We start from the raw sequence: 19,170 nt of genomic DNA on the forward strand, positions 1-19,170 counted from the left end.
AACACTAATGCTCAAATCATTGAAATCAAGCAGAAAAAGTTACATTTGTAAACAGAACCTTGTCTACACTATAAAGCAAATAAGCTCATTACCATAGCATGCAAGTGAAGCCACCAGAATGTCCGTCTATAAAAACAGGAGTAGACAATACTTCTTCTTGTTTAGTGTCAGTGTATGTATAGCACTGAATATTCGAACACCATAATGTAATAAACTCTGTTTTAACTTACTGTCATGTAATTCACCAGTCAAATATCACGTTACAACCTAACATGCTGCCTCTGGACTGTTAGGAAAGCATTAATCTGATGTACACCCGATGCCATGATACATTGGCTAAATCTCAAACACCTTGGGCTTGGTTTATGTGGCGTACAGAATAAAGAGACTTAATGAACCACATCCAAACTAATAAATGAATGATGCTGCGTGCTACACAACCACAAACATTTGACTAAACAATCTCACATGATGCAAACCAGCACTCCAGTAGTCCTATAATTGACATCCTAGGCACGCAATACTTGGGATAATAATAGTAAAATAATGATCAGCATTTACATAAATCATTCCATCTGGTCATTAAGCCTGTCTAAGTGGGCTCTTAACTTGTAAATCCAGATTTGTTTCCATGTGGCAATCTTTTTCCATTGATTCCCCTCTCGGATCTAGAAATATTTTCTCCCTAATGAACTACTTCAAATTGTTTTGGTTGTGATTAATGTCACAGGTTTGTGATATCAGCAGTGTCGATAAAAGATTTTTTACAGACTCTAGACTGGTGCTCATTGATCCGAATATGTACATGTCTTTTAGTTTTACCAACATAACATTTTCTACAAGGATATAATATGCTACATATCACATTCAAAGTTTTACATTTAGTAAATCCTTTAAGAAACCAAGTTTTGAGCACAAAGTTAAATACTGCGATTTTTATTATGAATTGAGATACCAAGCAATGGCAACGGAAATGGTGGCCTTTGAGGGGTGCAAGGCCTAATAGACTTTGAATGTCTCTTTCAAAATCATCATTCTTACTCAGAGAATGAACCAAAAAGTGAAGAGGGGCTTGGCTATGTTTGGATCATACAGTTACAGAATTTGACAATTCTTTTTAAAGGTTACTATGAGGGTAAAATGTGGTAGCAAACACCAGTCTGTTATTTGATTTATATTCTTGTTGTTGCAATAGGCTGTCTCTGGTGTAGAAGCAAGCACATGTGTGTTTCAAAGGTTGTTTTGGATATCCACGCTGTGATAAACAATAATACATAATAGTCTGTTTGTAAAACTCAGTCAAGCTTGTACAATTACTTTTCACTCTTAGAAACTGACTAAATGTTATTTTTGTGTGCACACTTAAAGATGTTAACTTTCGAAGTGCAAAATAATGTTTCTATCTGTGGATTTTGAAACAATGTTATCTCAATTTGGCCTGCTACAACTTGAATAAGAAGGTCAGGAAAAGAAGTTTCTGTGTGGTTGAAGGTTGCTGTGAATTTAAAATTGTCATTCAAAGAATTCATACTATGAAAGGTTTTAGATGGTCCAAATCATTATTCCAAATATTTGGGATATCATCTATACAGCCACGATAGAAAACAATGGATGGCAGATATGGATTATTGTCATTCCAGATGTGTGTTATCTCAAACATTTGAACAAAAAGATTGGCAAAACGCCGGGAAAAAACTGCCCCATTTAAGTGCCTATTATTTGTTTAAAAAATGAGCCCTTGAAAATTAAATAGTTTTCATAAAGTGCTATTGATACTAAATCAATGATCAGTTTGGTAGAAACTCAACATGGAGCTGGTATTTAGTCCAAACATGTGGTGAGAACATCAATGGCTGATTTTTGTGGAATGTTTGTATACAACGACTCGATGTCCAAAGTTTTAAGACAATTACTTGTTTGGACCAAGGGAAGATACGTTTGAGTCACAGACTTGGAATGTGAGTATAGAGAATTATTTGTGTGTTGGTCTAAAATATTAACAAAATTGTTACAATTAATATATCATTAGCTGCAGTAATTGTGAAACTGTCCCTGTAATTCTTTACCGAGTCAAACTGAATATCTCATCCATCCAGTCTAGAGGTGATATCCATCCATATAATAAGCTCTTGGAAGCACTTCAAAGAAGCCTGAGTGGGTGTGGTACAAATGCAGATGACAATTGCAACCTAAATAGAAGACAGTTCTGAAGAAGGTGGCATACATAAATAAGCACACCAAAACCGGTTCACAAAACATGGGTAGACAGTGGACAGGTTTCCACTGCATTTCTCATTTTTCAGCACCAGGCAGATCCTCTAACAAATAGATCTGCCCTTAGTTGCTGAGTGTTCACAATACTGCCTTTTTAAAGTGCTCTATCGAGAGGGCTCTTTCATCCAATTTTATCATGGCACACCCAGCCACAGTATAGGCTAATAAAGTAATCATTGTTGAAATACCTGCAGGGGTCCCTGCCCTGTTTTTAGTTTGCTATGTACTTAGCTCCTGGTTATATGATCCACACTAGCCCTTTCTCCGGCTACACCTTTCAGAGTCTTGCACACTACCATAGTTACTAGAAAACAATCAAGAGACTAGATAACCAACGTCTACAGTTCACAAATATATGATTAAGGCAATAAAGCAAATTGAAGCATTTCTTTGTACCTGCTTATTCTATTCACTTTTAGATAAGTGGCCCACCAGCGCTGTCTACGGAAAGTGGTATAGAGAGGTAGGGACAGATAGAAACTTCTCTGTCCCCTCTGTGTCCTTCTTTTCTTCTCAACATTAATTGATTTACAAATATGTATAAACATATTTATCTGAGGAACTGATTCTGTTTAGACATTAACAGGTGGTAACCCCCCTCCGTGCGGGAGACCAATTTAGTACAACAAATCACTGAGCAGTATTATAGATGCCCCTCTTTTTAAATACATGGGTGGTATGCCCTTCTCTCTTTGTGTTAATATACCTTGCTTGGGCATAACCCAGTTCTAATGACTTACAAGAATTTAAAACACTAACCCTCATATTGTGTGTACCCTGGTCCAAGGGAATACCTTCTACAAGATCTATGAAATCCCATGATTCCTTGAGCTAAGATTGTGAAATTATAAAGAGGGGTTTGATAAAGTTGCCGACATTTCTAGCTACTGGTTCTAATATAGAACCACATGCCTAAACAATTGTAGGGCCTGGTGGATCAGTTAAGGATTTATGAATCTTGGCCAATAGATAGAATGTTAAAATATGGGCCTCATTACGACCCTGGCAGAGTGGGTTTACGCCAGCGGTATTCGCGGCGGACCCGTCCGCCCTACTACGAGTTCCCGTAGCGCCATGGAGCGTTTTCCGCCTGGTTTTTCCGGGCGGAGAAATCCATGGCGCTACGGGACCTTGTTGTTAATTACGCCACCGTATTTTACGGTGGCGTAATTAACGCCTTCCCCACTCCCATTATACCCTATGGGGCAAAAATGGGAATGGGGAAGGGTAAAATGGGGAATGGGGATTTACCGCCCCGCCAAGGTCGGAATGGGGCGGTAAATCCGCCAACCCCCATGGCGCTATCGGCAGCTTTCCGCTGTGCTCCATGGTGCATTTGGCGCCACAATTTCCGCCAGGGTCGTAATGAGGCCCATGGAGTCTTCAATTTTAAATATGTGTATTCTTGCAAACTTAAAATACCATCTTTATAGAAATGATCAGTGATGTTACTAATGGCATTCACAATGTCTATTCTGGGGTATATTTGTAATGGAAGATAATGCTCTAACTTTGTTAATTGTCTCCACGTTTTCTTATTTGAATGACAAAGCTGACACTTTTATGAACAGTTTTAAAAATTGCTGCGGGTCTTTTTTCATTTTTTGAAAAGCTAAAAATGCACACTTGTCAAGATTATATTTGACAAATCGGTTTGATGCCAACATGTGATATACTGATTTTTTAATCGCTGATTCAAAAGTTTAATCTTCCACAGGCATGTCTTTAGATGGAGGCAAGGAAGGTGATTTTGTATGGAAAAGTGAAATGGAATCTTCAAAGAAGACATTTAGGGGCTAATTCATAGAATTCAGCGCACAAGTGGCGCACGCGGCTGGCGCACAGTGTGCGCATGCGAATCCCTGCGCCAGCCGCGTGCGCCAAAACCCATTTCCGCGCACAGCGTATTCATGGATTCCAGCCACCAAAACCAGCCGTGGCGCACAGTGGCGCAGCGACCTTCCAGCAGCGCCAGTTACGCCCCCAAGAACGCCTTCCGCGCAGGGAAAAGCCATCAAAATCCCCAATCCAGCGCAAAGGGCTGCGCTAACCCTGTACCAGCACGGCAAGCGGGCTACGTGTATTTCAGGGGTTCACGTGAAGTTCCTCACGCGATCGGGCCTGGGGGAGCGTGCTACGTGTATTTCAGGGGTTCGCGTGAACTTTTTCACGCGATCGGGCCTGGGGGAGCGTGCTACGTGTATTTCAGGGGTTCGCGTGAACTTTTTCACGCGATCGGGCCTGGGGGAGCGGGCTACGTGTATTTCAGGGGTTCGCGGGATGTTTTACACGCGAATAGCCTGGGCGCGTGTATTGCAGGGGTGCGCGGGAAGTTTTACACGCGAATAGCCTGGGCGCGTGTATTTCAGGGGTTCGCGGGAAGTTTTACACGCGAATAGCCTGTGCACGTGTATTTCAGGGGTGCGCGGGAAGTTTTACATGCGAATAGCCTGGGCGCGTGTATTTCAGGGGTGCGCGGGAAGTTTTACACGCGAATAGCCTGGGCGCGTGTATTGCAGGGGTGCGCGGGAAGTTTTACACGCGAATAGCCTGGGCGCGTGTATTGCAGGGGTGCGCGGGAAGTTTTACACGCGAATAGCCTGGGCGCGTGTATTTCAGGGGTGCGCGGGAAGTTTTACACGCGAATAGCCTGGGCGCGTGTATTGCAGGGGTGTGCGGGAAGTTTGACACGCGAATAGCCTGGGCGCGTGTATTGCAGGGGTGCGCGGGAAGTTCCACACGCGAATAGCCTGGGCGTGTGTATTTCAGGGGTTTGCGGGAAGTTTTACACGCGAATAGCCTGTGCGCGTGTATTTCAGGGGTGCGCGGGAAGTTTTACACGCGAATAGCCTGGGCGCGTGTATTTCAGGGGTGCGCGGGAAGTTTTACACGCGAATAGCCTGTGCGCGTGTATTTCAGGGGTGCGCGGGAAGTTTTACACGCGAATAGCCTGGGCGCGTGTATTTCAGGGGTGCGCGGGAAGTTTTACACGCGAATAGCCTGGGCGCGTGTATTGCAGGGGTGCGCGGGAAGTTTTACACGCGAATAGCTTGGGCGCGTGTATTTCAGGGGTGCGCAGGAAGTTCTACACGCGATTTCAGCAGGGTACGTGTATTTCAGGGGTGCCGGGGAGTCCTACATGTGATTTGACAGTGTGGGTCCTCCCAGGTGTTCCCTGTACACCCTCCACGGCCCCTGCAGGCAGCCCACACCACAGGGGACTACCCTGCATCCCTGGTCATGTCCCGCAGGCAGCCCACCCAACATAGGCATGCCCCCCAGCAAAGGCACATGTCTCCTTGAACTAATGAACACCAACTCATGTCCCCCACCACCCCCACCCCCCAGCACTGTGGGGCACCTGCCAGCAGGCCCCCACCCATACCCATGTCCAACTCATGTGACCCACCACCCACACCCCCCAGCACTGTGGGGCACCTGCCAGCAGGCCCCCACCCATGTCCAACTCATGTCCCCCACCACCCCCACCCCCCAGCACTGTGGGGCACCTGCCAGCAGGCCCCCACACATGTCCAACTCATGTCCCCCACCACCCCCACCCCCCAGCACTGTGGGGCACCTGCCAGCAGGCCCCCACCCATGTCCAACTCATGTCCCCCACCACCCCCACCCCCCAGCACTGTGGGGCACCTGCCAGCAGGCCCCCACCCATGTCCAACTCATGTCCCCCACCATCCCCACCCCCCAGCACTGTGGGGCACCTGCCAGCAGGCCCCCACCCATGTCCCATCCATGCCCCCCTGCACCTGGGTCCCAACAATCCCCAATCATGTCCGTAATGGCCATCCTCCCCTGCCAAAAGGCCCAACCAACTATCACATCCACCCACATATCAAAGGCAATTACATGTTACACACCCAATGTAAATAATGCAAATGAACACATGTCTGTCACACACAATGGCTGCAAGTGAATGTTAAAACACCCAACATGACATGCATGAAAGTAATGAGGTGATACGACACATTGAAGGATGAAAATAAAAATGTATTGAAAATCAACAAGAATGGAAATGATATTAGAAAAACCACAAAGCAAAACAACAAAAAGAAGATGAATGAAAAAAATCCAAAAAATCCAAAAATCCATAGAAGAACTATATACAAGACAATCCGGGTCCATGAGCCCAACCAAATGAAACCTAACTATGTCAACTAACTAAAAACTGAACTATATACAAAAAAGTGGCGCATTGTCCAATCGCAACCAAATAAAAAAAAAATCAAATTCTAAAGGAAACCTACCACTAACTATATAACTATATACAATGGCAGCGGGCAAGTCCTGCGGCTCACTCTGTGATGTTGCCGGCTAGGGCATCATCGAACTCCATGTCGATGTCCTGGAGGCGGGACTCTGTCCTGGCCCCGAGGTCTCGCAGGGATAACCCCATGTCCACCTCAAACTCCCTGCGAGCTTCCTCGAGGCTCTCAGCCCGCCTCAACGCCCGACGCATGGAGAACTCCGCCCTGACCATGGTGAGCCGCTCCTCTTCCGCCCGCTGCCGCTCCGCACCTATCCGCTGGACCAACTGCTCCCACACGGAAGACACTACCATCCCAGGGTTCTCCTGCCCTCCGGCCGATGCCTGCCCCTCGGATCGTGATGGCCCCGAGCCAATATGCCTCCCACGTCGAGCCTGCTGCTGCCTCCGACGCCACTGCCTCTGCCAGCACGACGGCATCCAGGATGATGGAAACCACCGACGCCGTCGTGCACGTGCCCTGCCCGATGATGCCGTCACATCCTCCATCTGCTGGGGTCCAGTTGCTGTGTTGTCCACCCCTGCTGGACCTCTGACTCCCGACTGTGGCAGGGATAGGATCCCCACCGAGCTGGCTGCATTGGTCAGGGCAGGTCCACAGGGGGCCCTGGTGGCATCTGGGCCGGAAGACGGCAAGGAGAACGACTGGCGTATGGTCTCCACAGAGGAGGAGAGGGCCGCCAGATTGGCCGACACATGCAGGAAACCCCCGAACATGGCCCATCCCAATTGGGCCACGTCGGCACGGTGCTCTTCGTGATGACGTGCATGCTCCTCCTGGAAAGCACGCACGGCATCACGAATCACAGCCGTGCGCATCGCGACCCCAATCAGGACCTTCTCCACACGGCCAGGGGTCCCCTCGTCCGCAGGTGGAGGGGAGTCAGATGACATGGACATCCCCTCTACCTGCGGACAGGCCTGGGACGGGGCAGCCCTGCTGGTGCAAGGTGGTGCACCCACAGGTTCAGGGACAGCGACATGCACAGGCCCCTCCACGGTGACCTGTGCTGCCTCCTGCCCCTGCCCCTGGACTGCACCACTTGCACCAGCAGGGATGCCCCCACCAGGCCCCATGTGCGCCTCAGTGGCGGCCTCCTCCTCCTCTGTGGAAACCACCAACCTGGATGGCTCCTCGCCGTCTACCGCCGTAGCAGGCCCCTGTGGGGGCTCACCCACCCCTTCCGCTGCAGCCGTGGGGGCATCCCCGCCGCCTTGCTCCACAGCGCCGTCTCAGCCCTCTCCTTCACTAGCCGCTGCGTAGAGGGAGACATAGAACACAAGCATCAGGGTACTGTAAAATGGTCCCCTAGACAGGAAGCAATAGCAGATGAGTGCCACTGTCAAAGTACACTTCCATCATGTCACACCACAACACATGTGTCAGTCCAGGCAAAACACACACAGTGACAGTCATGGTGCGTGCCATGGACATTTCAATGCATGTCCAATGGACTCTCGAATCATACAATGTAATGGGACTCACATGCATCATGGGTCATGCCTATCACATGCACACACTTCACCTCAGTCACATCCATCTGGCCCCGTACACCCCAATCACAGTGCATACAAGGATGACTAGGCTGCATCAGTGAATCTGTACATTGTCACAGACATGTGTCATGTATCCATGGCACTCACAAGTCACAGACACGCAGGTCAGGCACACACACATGGATACCACATATGTATCTGGCATCAGCACCCATCCCTCGCCCCCACCCATGTCCAGGAACAGAGACTGCCATGCTCTCATGTGTGCAATCTGCACAGGGCTCCCCATGTCGCATTCAAACACATGCAACAACCGTGCGGTTAACACATTACAGGTCGCACATGCATTCCCATGATGTCCCTGCACACATACATGCGTACATGGCCTATGTCACACATGCAGGCAAGTATCAGACAACCAGCACAGTGCAACATGCCCTGTCTCACACAGCAATGCTCGGCCACTTACCGCTCAACTCCAGACGGGTCTCCCTCTCAAGGACCTGGGCGTGGAGCGCTGGGTGTGCGCGTTCCAGGACCCTCAACTGGAGGGAACTCATGCGGCCCCGGCCCCCCTCCACGAGGCGCCGGGCCTTCATGAGGGTCCTGGACCTCAAGTCTTCCCAGCGCTTCTTGAACTTCTGGATGGTGCGGGTTGCCACCCCCTCCGCGTTGATGGCAACCACACAGTCGGCCCAGATCCTGTCCCGTCCTTCCTTGTTGGCGCGGGACGATTGGAAGAGGGCATCATACTGCCCCAGGACTTGCTCCACCAGGACACCAACTTCGGTGGCAGTGAAGCTGGTGCCCCTCTGCCCCTCTGGCTGGGGGTTGCCACTGGTGCCAGATGTTGATGTGCCCGACATGGCAACCCCAGCGGCAGGAGTGGGTGGGCAACTGGGTCCTGGGGCTGGGCTGTGGAGCGATGTTATCCGAGTCGGGAGTCTTCTGTTCCAGCAGGGGTGGACACTGCAACTGGACCCCTGCAGATGGCTGATGTGCAGGCACCAAATGGCAGGGCACGGTGGCAGCAGGCAGGCAGGCAGGCAGGCAGCAGCAGATGGCAGGTGGGAGGCTGCTCGGGGCACTGGGGGGCAGTGATTCGGCCTTCTGGGCAGGAGCGTGGTCTTCCGTGTGTTTTCGCGTGGCCAGCTTGATACGGAGTGATTTGGCACGTGAAAATCCTGCACGTCAGCGTGTAAATCGAGGAAAGGCCCGTACGCGATTTCATTGGACCCAAGGCCCTTGCAGCGTAAGCGCGTCTGTGACGTTTTGGGCACGGGCGTTGCCCTGGCAGGGCTTGGTGATCCCGCGTGCATTTATGTTCTGTACGTGCTTTTCGTGCGGTGCGTGTGTTTTCCATCCGTTGGGGTTCACACGCTATTACTTCACAGCGGGTGTTGGCTACGCGTTCTTCTACACGCAAGGCAGACGGTGAGTGGTACCCCGCTCCCCCAGGCCCGATCGCGTGAGAAACTTCACGCGAACCCCTGAAATACACGTAGCCCGCTCCCCCAGGCCCGATCGCGTGAGAAAGTTCACGCGAACCCCTGAAATACACGTAGCACGCTCCCCCAGGCCCGATCGCGTGAGAAAGTTCACGCGAACCCCTGAAATACACGCAGCCCGCTCCCCCAGGCCCGATCGCGTGAGAAACTTCACGCGAACCCCTGAAATACACGTAGCCCGCTCCCCCAGGCCCGATCGCGTGAGAAAGTTCACGCGAACCCCTGAAATACACGTAGCACGCTCCCCCAGGCCCGATCGCAAGAGAAACTTCACGCGAACCCCTGAAATACACGTAGCCCGCTCCCCCAGGCCCGATCGCGTGAGAAAGTTCACGTGAACCCCTGAAATACACGTAGCCCGCTCCCCCAGGCCCGATCGCGTGAGAAAGTTCACGCGAACCCCTGAAATACACGTAGCCCGCTCCCCCAGGCCCGATCGCGTGAGAAACTTCACGCGAACCCCTGAAATACACGTAGCCCGCTCCCCCAGGCCCGATCGCGTGAGAAAGTTCACGCGAACCCCTGAAATACACGTAGCACGCTCCCCCAGGCCCGATCGCGTGAGAAACTTCATGCGAACCCCTGAAATACACGTAGCCCGCTCCCCCAGGCCCGATCGCGTGAGAAAGTTCACGCGAACCCCTGAAATACACGTAGCCCGCTCCCCCAGGCCCGATCGCGTGAGAAAGTTCACGCGAACCCCTGAAATACACATAGCCCGCTCCCCCAGGCCCGATCGCGTGAGAAACTTCACGCGAACCCCTGAAATACACGTAGCCCGCTCCCCCAGGCCCGATCGCGTGAGAAAGTTCACGCGAACCCCGAAATACACGTGCCCCGCTCGCACAATTGCTGTATGTTGCCACTTTTGTAATGCGCAGGGACGCTACTGCCTGCCTTCGTGTGGCGGACGTGTATCGGCTTGTGCGTGTCTTTCGCTGTGCGTGGCTTTGCCCTATTCGATTCCATGAATACGTGTGGTTCGGGTGCGTGTGGGCGTTCCGTCTGCTTCCCTGCAGTACATCCCCAGTTACGCCCTTGTATTCGCGAGTTGTTCCCCATTCCGCGCATTACGCCCCGTGTTCCGCCCATTTTCTGGTGTATGCGCCGAGGTTGTGCGCTTTCACTGTGCGCATCGCGCACTTCTTTTGGGATGTTGCAGTGACGTGTGCGCCATGCACGGGTTTGGCGCACATCCCGTGGTAAACACGCGCAGGGACTTCCATGTATCGCACGCATGCGCGTGCGCCTGTTTTTTTCCGCTTGCGCCTGCTTGCGCCTGCTTGCGCGAAGATTTTCGGCGCACGTTTGTTCCATGAATCGGCCCCTTAATCTGATTTTACGTCATTTGGATCTAGGGACATTGAGATCTGTTGGAAAGCATGAGTGTTTTTGTGAATAAGAGTGATGCACCCAATATGGCCACATAGGTGGTCTATGTGTTTTGCAAAGGTGCATAAGTATGAGTCAGATACAAACGAGGCATATTGGTTGGCAAAGACTTTTAGTAATAGTTAAAAAAAAGGAAAACCTATCTTGACCTATGTTGGTCCCTCAGTAGGCTTTTTTCTCCTTGTTCAATTTTCTTTGTGTCGATAGGTAAAGGTATTCCTTCTGCATTGCTTTCACTCTTCCTCGACCCAGTATGTTTGATGTAAGACATGGTATCCTGCCTTACAGAAATATATAGACTTGTAGGGAACTATAGAGGGTGGAGTAGGTTGAGATGAGTGAGGGGACAGAGATGGAGTGGGTGCATACCATGTTCCCAGGATAGTCATCACTGGTCCGATGGAGGGTTTACCACCCCATGAGATCCACCCGCTGAGTACCACCCCCAAGCCAACTATCGGGGAGTGGCCTCACCTCCCTGGCCTCATGGGAGGGCCTCTCCCCATGAGAGTAGTGACAATAACCTGGAATTATTCACATGTGCAAGAGCTAGCCTGAGGGAATGGCAGCCAAGCTGGCAGGTGTGTTGGTGAGAAGAAGCCACATTTCTATAATAGCAAATAAATCAGGGTATTTTTTTTATTTTTATTTTTTATTTGGTTTATTCAAACCTTTAAAATGACAGTACAATCTCCCAGTCTCTCCTTCCAACTCTTAGTTTCCTTCATCAATCTGAAACATCGTCATTTTAATTTCACACATACAACCCAAGTTCCTACTCCATGACAGTTTTCTTAATTATGTAAACCCAGTTTCCCATTCTCAATGTCTAAATTACTTTTCAGCAATCAAAGGAAATTCACTAGAGCAAATAGAACTACTCTGTTGTTCCCCTCAAACAGTGCCTTCCACCAGTCATCTGAATTCATGAATTGATGCTCATTGATCAGTTTCCCAAAATGTCTTTCTCTTTGTTGCTCAAAAGCAAAACAAACCATGACTAAATGTTTGATGGATTCATTACTCTTTTTACAAAATCTGCTCACTGGATCAATGTTAGCATACTTCGTCCATGTAGCCAAACGTTCTTTTGTTAGAAACAAATTCATTCTGAAGCGCATGTACAAAGCTCTTGAGTATTGATCTGGTAAGCAGGTTAGATATGCATGTTGCTAACCATAAGATGTTGCTTCTCCCGGTACCTCGCACATTAGAATTGAATTTGCTCTTAAGTCACAAGTCGATATCCAATCAGTTCTCCAAATTTTCAATTTAGCCATGTCTGGGTTCTCTAATAGCAGAGAGAGACTGATGCAGTACTCCTCTAGTAGAGCCTGACAGTGTATATTCCAGTCGAACAATGTAGTAGTGACTCTGTCTTTATCAGACTTATGTAATAATTCAAATTGCGGCACCAGAGTTTTAACCATCTTTTTTCTATATATACTTAGTAAGTTCCACGTAACTCTTGCTTTAATTGTTATGAGCCCTAGCTCATACCGTAGACATGTTGTTGATGTACCCTTTAGAAGCTGCAAGACACGGGACCAAAACATGTTTTCTAGGAAATTCCACAAGACCTCTGCACAACCAAATGCATTTTCTCCGCCATATATTAGTGCAGGTACCGCTTTTTGCTAAAAAAATAAAATGACAGGTTTTAGCGAAAATTTGACAAATTTCTTATTGATTAGTTGCACTTGACACGCCAACTGCCGGCACTTGCTTTTTGCAACAGTAGACCACGGCTCATCTCTTCTACTGGCGCTAATTTTCATGCCCAAGTAGGTCGAGCACTTTACGATTTGTAGGTACTCATTTGCAATTCGCCAGCGAAACTTTCCTTTTTTGCCTTTATTTCCCTGTAACTTTTCAAAAATCAGAATTTCAATTTTTTCTTTGTTGATTTTGAGGCCGTTTTCTGTTGTGTAATGCTCAAGACAATTGAGTTTTCGCTGGAGCCCAATCAGCGTCAAGTCCACCAAAATGAGGTCATCAGCATAAACCAAGTATTCTATTGAGGTTCCATAAAGTTTTGGAGGAAAGGTAGCTACACCATTGAACGCTTGCTTTATGTCTGAGATAAAGAGATTGAAGATAATTGCTGCCAATGGGCAGCCTTGTTTCACGCCCTTATATGTAGCAATATCAGCAGACAACGTGCCTTTCTCATCCAAACGAATCTTAATAGAAGTGTCCGTGTGTAACTCGTGGATTGCATCCACTAAACTCGAGGGACAGTTCCACCTCGTAAGTTTTTTCCCACAACAGCTCCCTATTTATGCTGTCAAACGTCTGTGACAAGTCTATCAGTGCCGTGTAGATCTTTGTGTTTGACTTAAGTGCATCCATTTTTAGCAGATTTAGCATTAACAAGTTCAACCCACATCCTACTCCTTTTACAAAACCCGCTTGTCTGGGATCTACGTGGTTTGCAGCTGTAGCCCATTTTAGGAGTTTTTGTTGTAGGAGGCTGGCATAGGTCTTCCCCAAAACGTCAAGTAGCACTATAGGTCTATAATTTTGAGGATTAGTTTGGTCCCCTTTTTTAAAAATAGGTACTACCACTGCGCTTTTCCAAGACTTTCTTAATGACCCTTTCAAATAGCGTTACACAAAAGTCTGTCCATAATTCTGGATTTTTCTTGAGTGTGAAGTTGGTTAAGCCATCTGGCCCGGGCGCTCTAGAGTCGTGCACGTTTTTAATTACATTAAGTATATCAAGACGCTCAAACGCCAAATCCCATTTCTTTAGCGCCATAGATACCCAGACTGTAGAAGATGGATCTTTAGCATATAGATTCGAATAGAATTCGGCCCACTTTTCTTCCGAGACTGCATTAGCTTGTAATGCATGTTGAGGAGCCAAGCTGTTATTTATCAATCTCCAGAACTCAGCCGATTTTTTACCAGCCATTTTCTGTAACATAAGTTCGGAGTCATTTTGCAAAAGAATTGCAGCGTGTGATTTATGCCAGTTCCGGTATCTTTGTTTAATCATTTGTTTACACCCCTTCCTGGTTATACTGCTTATAATTTTTAAGGCCCTTAATTCTTGTCGCATGGCTCTTTTTCGTTGCATGACAGCCATGTCAAATTTGTGTTTTGCTCGAAACCCCTTGTGATTTGTGTTATGTTTTCGTTCTTCGTAGTCGCACAGAAGGTCTCGATATTCAAGTGATTTTGAGCCGTATTGGAAATTGTGTGTAATGGCAGTAACTTCTGTATCCAACAAATTTAAACGAATCCTATTGGAACCAGTAGTCACCGCAAAGCACCAACCTTCCTTAATACACAGAATAGAATGTTCAAATATAAATTGAACCATATCGTGGTCACTATGCTTCATTCTGACAACTTCCATTTTTTTTGTCCGTTTGTGGGTATTTAAAGAGCATATTTTCAACATGTGAACTTTTAGAGAAATGGATGGGGAGATCGGAAGAGTGGAACAAGCAGGGTGTACGATTGGTCGAGGAGGGGTGAGTTACATTATTTGTAAAGATAGCAGGCACAGTACTGTTACTAATAGACTTAGATGAGGGTGGGGAAGATACATTTTTTAAACAATAATCTGAAGTGAATTTTACCCTATACATGTGTGGTGGAATGTGAAGTAAAAGCCAATACATGGCTCGGATGGGCACAGATGGAGTGCACTCTGTGTGAACAGGAAAAGCACTTGATAATAAAGCTAAAGTGCAGGTCAGGTGGCCTTTCCTGATCCAATTGGTACACGTGATTGTCTAAAAGGTGTTGGCTAGCTTGAAATGGCCTCTAAAATGAGGTCAACAAAAAAGTGACTGACATGTGGAGCCCAGCCACAATACAGAATATGAGGAATATATAGTAACAAAAGTAAAACAAATTGAGAGCAGGCAACCTTATACAACTACTACACTACAAGGAAAGAAATCAAAACAAACTAAAATAAAAGATACAATAACTTGTGGCAAGAGACTAAAATCATTTTCAAAATAGTATGTTATTTTACTTTCAGAATTAACATAGACAATCCCCCATAATTCACCAAAATTCACACCATAATTCAATGTTACTGATGATATCACCTATACTTGATACATGCACAACATGGGAGAAACTTCACACCCTCATATCTTTTTGTGAAGGTCACTACTTCCTCTATTTGCCTAGATACAATTGCTGAGATATTTTCTCCTTTGTCTACATTTGAATACATGTGAATACCCAAGTAGTCAAAACTCTTCACACACTCAACTCTATCACTCTTCAGTCAAAGTTGGAACGTCTGGGCACTATACTTGTGTCATGCCATGTAATCTTGTTTTGATTTAATGTTAAACCTTTGGACTTTAATTTATAATTTAAAGCACTGACTCTAGTTTACAAAGGGGTTTTAGATATAAAAATGTAATCTTCATATAATAAAACAATATCAATCATACATCTTATCTTTTCTTACTGTTGGTACTGGTGAAGAGATGCCAATCAAGATATAAAATATTTTACAGGGCCTGCGGTAGCGGCCTTGTAGTTATGGTTAAGTTGCTCAACTCATAGGATGTGCACTTTTTGAGCGGCTTATAACTTTGCCCCCACTACCCCTTGATGAATACTTACCAAACTTTCCCAAAAAAAGATATGGCCCTATCTAAATGGTTTTGGCAAGTTTGATGAGGTTTCATCAAGAGGGTGCAAAGTTGTAGGTGGGTCCCAGTTTTTTTTTTTTTACATAGACGCAATGGAAAAAAATGTTTGCTCACGCCTACAGCCCAAACCGCTGGACAGATTTTCACAAAAGTGTGCTTTTGTAAATTTGGTGTAAATCCGTCCAGTAGTTTTCTTAAGAAAAAAAAGGTAAAACAAATTAGTGATATCTGGGTCCTGTCTGTGGAATCACTTCCTTGTTAGCTGTGCAGGCAGGCCTCCGATTGACCTAGAGGGCGGCGTGATGTCTGTGGACACCTGACATGCCCGCTGATTGGTTGGGTGAAATGCATGAGGTGCGTCATATTTTTCCACAACGCCCGCAATGTTCTATCCGCAGATACCGCGTTGGGCAACACAGCTGGCAAACATATTTTGGGTCATTTGGTGTTGGAATGAGGGGCTGGGAAGTGTAGGGAAGTGTAAAAAGATGATATGGTGTTATTTTTCTAGGTGGAAGAAAAGTGTATGGGGCACAGCAGTCCGCAGACACCGCAATAGTCCGCGTACAGGGCCTTGGGCAGCTAGCTTATTTGGTGACTGCAAGCAGGCTTTGCTAGGTTAGGGGAGTGGAATGTAGATGAGATGAGGATGTTTGCATAGGTGAAAAATAGGCCATGCACCTTAGAATCTAGGCACTGACACACCCACCACAGCATAATACGGCCCTGCAACCAAGAATCTGACCACAACCATTGTAATAGTAAGTCTTTGGTGGGCAGTTGGAGAAACACGTTTGGGGTGATTTGGTGACTACAAGAGGGTTTGATAGAGTAGGGGAGTGGAATCTCGATGATGTGGTGATATTGGCATATGTGAGAAATAGGGTTGGTGGTCTATTTTGATGTCTGCAGATGTCATTTGGATTGGGAGGTTGAGGGAAGTTTTGGTGTGGTGGTTGTGGCCAGATTCTTGGGTGCATGGCCGTATTATGCTTTGGTGGTTGTGGCCAGTGCGTAGATTCTTGGGGGCAAAGAATCTAGGCACTGGCCACAACCACCATAGCATCATACGGCCATGCACCCAAGAACCTGGCCATTGTAATAATATGTGTACAGAAATGGAATTCGGCCATTGGAAACAACCATTATAATAATATGTGTATAGTAATTATACATAGTGTGAGGGCAGTGTATAGTTTTTGGAACATGGTGGCACAATACTATTGAAGTGCAAATGGTACTTATGATTGATGTACCATTGGGTGTACAGGTTGCCTTTGTTGTACATGGTAACGCAGGATAAATCTTTGCTTATTTTCAGTGAAAAAAACACAGCATAATATGTATGAAGGAAAGTTCACAATGTTGCATTGCATACAATCTCACATATTCATGTACTTTTTAGACTCTCATAATTAGTACATTCCAAGTACTATGTTTCGAACAACATTACTGTGTGTTTTGCACACTTGCTGTTTTTGTTTGCATAAACATTGCTTTATTGGCAGAAAAAAAAAATACATTTGTAAGGTGCACAAATACGTGTATTTATTGTTACAAGCAGTGTTGCAATATGAACAATTGTAATGCAGTAAGTGTTTTGCTTTTCAAAAGTGCTGGTGACTCTTTTTTAAAGGAATTTTTGAAGTATTTAGATATCTGTTGGCGTATTGAAACTGTTTTTTATTTGAAAAGGACCATTGCAATACTATAGACATAGTTAAATACCAGTTGGCGTATTCTAACTGTTGATACTTGTATCGTTCTGAAGGGTATTTTTTGAAGCAGTTCGATACTTGTTGGTGTATTCCAAGTATTTTGCTACTCAAAAGTAGCATTGCAGTAGTATGGCTGCAGTTAGATACCAGTTGGCGTATTCTAACTGTTGATAGTTTTGCAGTTTTGAAGGGAATGTTTTGAAGCAATTTGATTCCTGTTGGTGGATTCTATCTATTTTACTTTTGGAAACAAATATTGCAGTATTATGGGTGCAGTTAGATACCAGTTGGCCTATTCTAACTGTTGATAGTGTTACAGTTTTGAAGGGTATGTTTTGAAGCACTTTGATTCCTGTTGGTGTATTCTAGCTATTTTGCTATTCAAAAGTAGTATTGAAATAGTATGGCTGCAGTTAGATACCAGGTGGAGTATTCTAACTGTTGATAGTTCTACAGGTTAGTGACTAAACTTTGTAGACCCTCATAATCAGTACATTCTAAATACTATGGTTGAAACAATATCAGTGTGCATTTTTCACAGCTGTTTCTGTTTGCATAATCATTGGGTCATTGGAAAAACAAATCTATATAACATTACCAAAAATGTACTAAATTTACATCGGTTGGCATATTGAAACTGTTTTCCATTTCAAAAACAGCTTTGCAACACTGTGGATGTAGTTAGATACTAGTTGGCCTATTCTAACTGTTCATAGTTTTACAGTTTTGAAGTGTATTTTTTGCAACATTTAGATCCATGTTGTTGTATTCTATTTTGCTACTCAAAAGTAACATTGCAGTATTATGGATGCAGTTAGATGCCAGTTGGCGTATTGTAACTGTTGATAATTTTATAGTTCTAAAGGGTATTTTTTGGAGCTGGTTGATACCTGGTGTTGTATTCCAGCTATTTCTCTTTTCAAAAGTAGTCTGCCACAGTTTATTCACCACAGGATATCTACTCCCATTGCTCAGGTTCCTCATGGTCCACAATGCTACTGGCACAAAGGAACACACTGATCTACCATCTTCATGCCCCCAAAGGCCAGCAGCTAGCACCCCATCCAACAAATCAAGACCTGTCCAGCAGGTCTCCCAGGAAAATCTTTCCAAAGGACAAGATCATAAACAGGAGTATCATAGGCTAATGTGGCTTCTATAGACAGAAAACAAATGGTTTAGAGAAAAGCTAGCGGAAGGAATAGGTGCCATGAGCCAGTATACAGACGAGCAAGATGTGGATATAATGCCATGTCTTTGTTCTCCCTTTGTTTTGCAGATCAATTGTAGGAGGCAATAATGTCCCAAACATATCGTCATCCCTTCTGCAAGGTTAGAAGTTGGTGTGACATTGTTGAAGCCCATGTCTGTGTCAAGTGGAAAGGGACACTGAGTTAATGGCAAAGGGGAGGGGCGGAGAAGGGAAGTTCAGTAAGAATGGAGTAGAGGGAAATAAAGAAGCATGTATTTTCCCTCCTCTTGTGTCCACCTCTTTCTGTTTCGCTTGCTGTATGGAGAGCGGTGGTGTGGGCCATATGAATCGGCGCGACCCACCTGCACGTGTGTCGGGTCCCTGCTGTAAGGAGAAGAGCAGCTAGAAGGAAGGATTGTGGGTGCGGAAGCCCCGCTGGCCATACCTCCAACCCTCACAAGGTGAGATGTCCAGCAACCACAGCGGGGGAGATGCGAGGGAGGATCCTGTGGGTCTGTCAGTCCCACCAGCCCTGCCTTACGTTGTGTGTGCCGGGGAAGGCACGAGAGACAGTAAAGATGGTCCAGCCTCGGAACCAGGACCCAGAGTGTGCACACGTGTGCACAATCAACCCGGGCTGCAGGAGCCGGTATGCAAGGAGAAGCCAGTTCAA

This window comes from Ambystoma mexicanum, chromosome 4q, assembly GCF_040938575.1.
Source record: "Ambystoma mexicanum isolate Mex_15411 chromosome 4q, UKY_AmexF1_1, whole genome shotgun sequence".
Classification (NCBI taxonomy): domain Eukaryota; kingdom Metazoa; phylum Chordata; class Amphibia; order Caudata; family Ambystomatidae; genus Ambystoma; species Ambystoma mexicanum.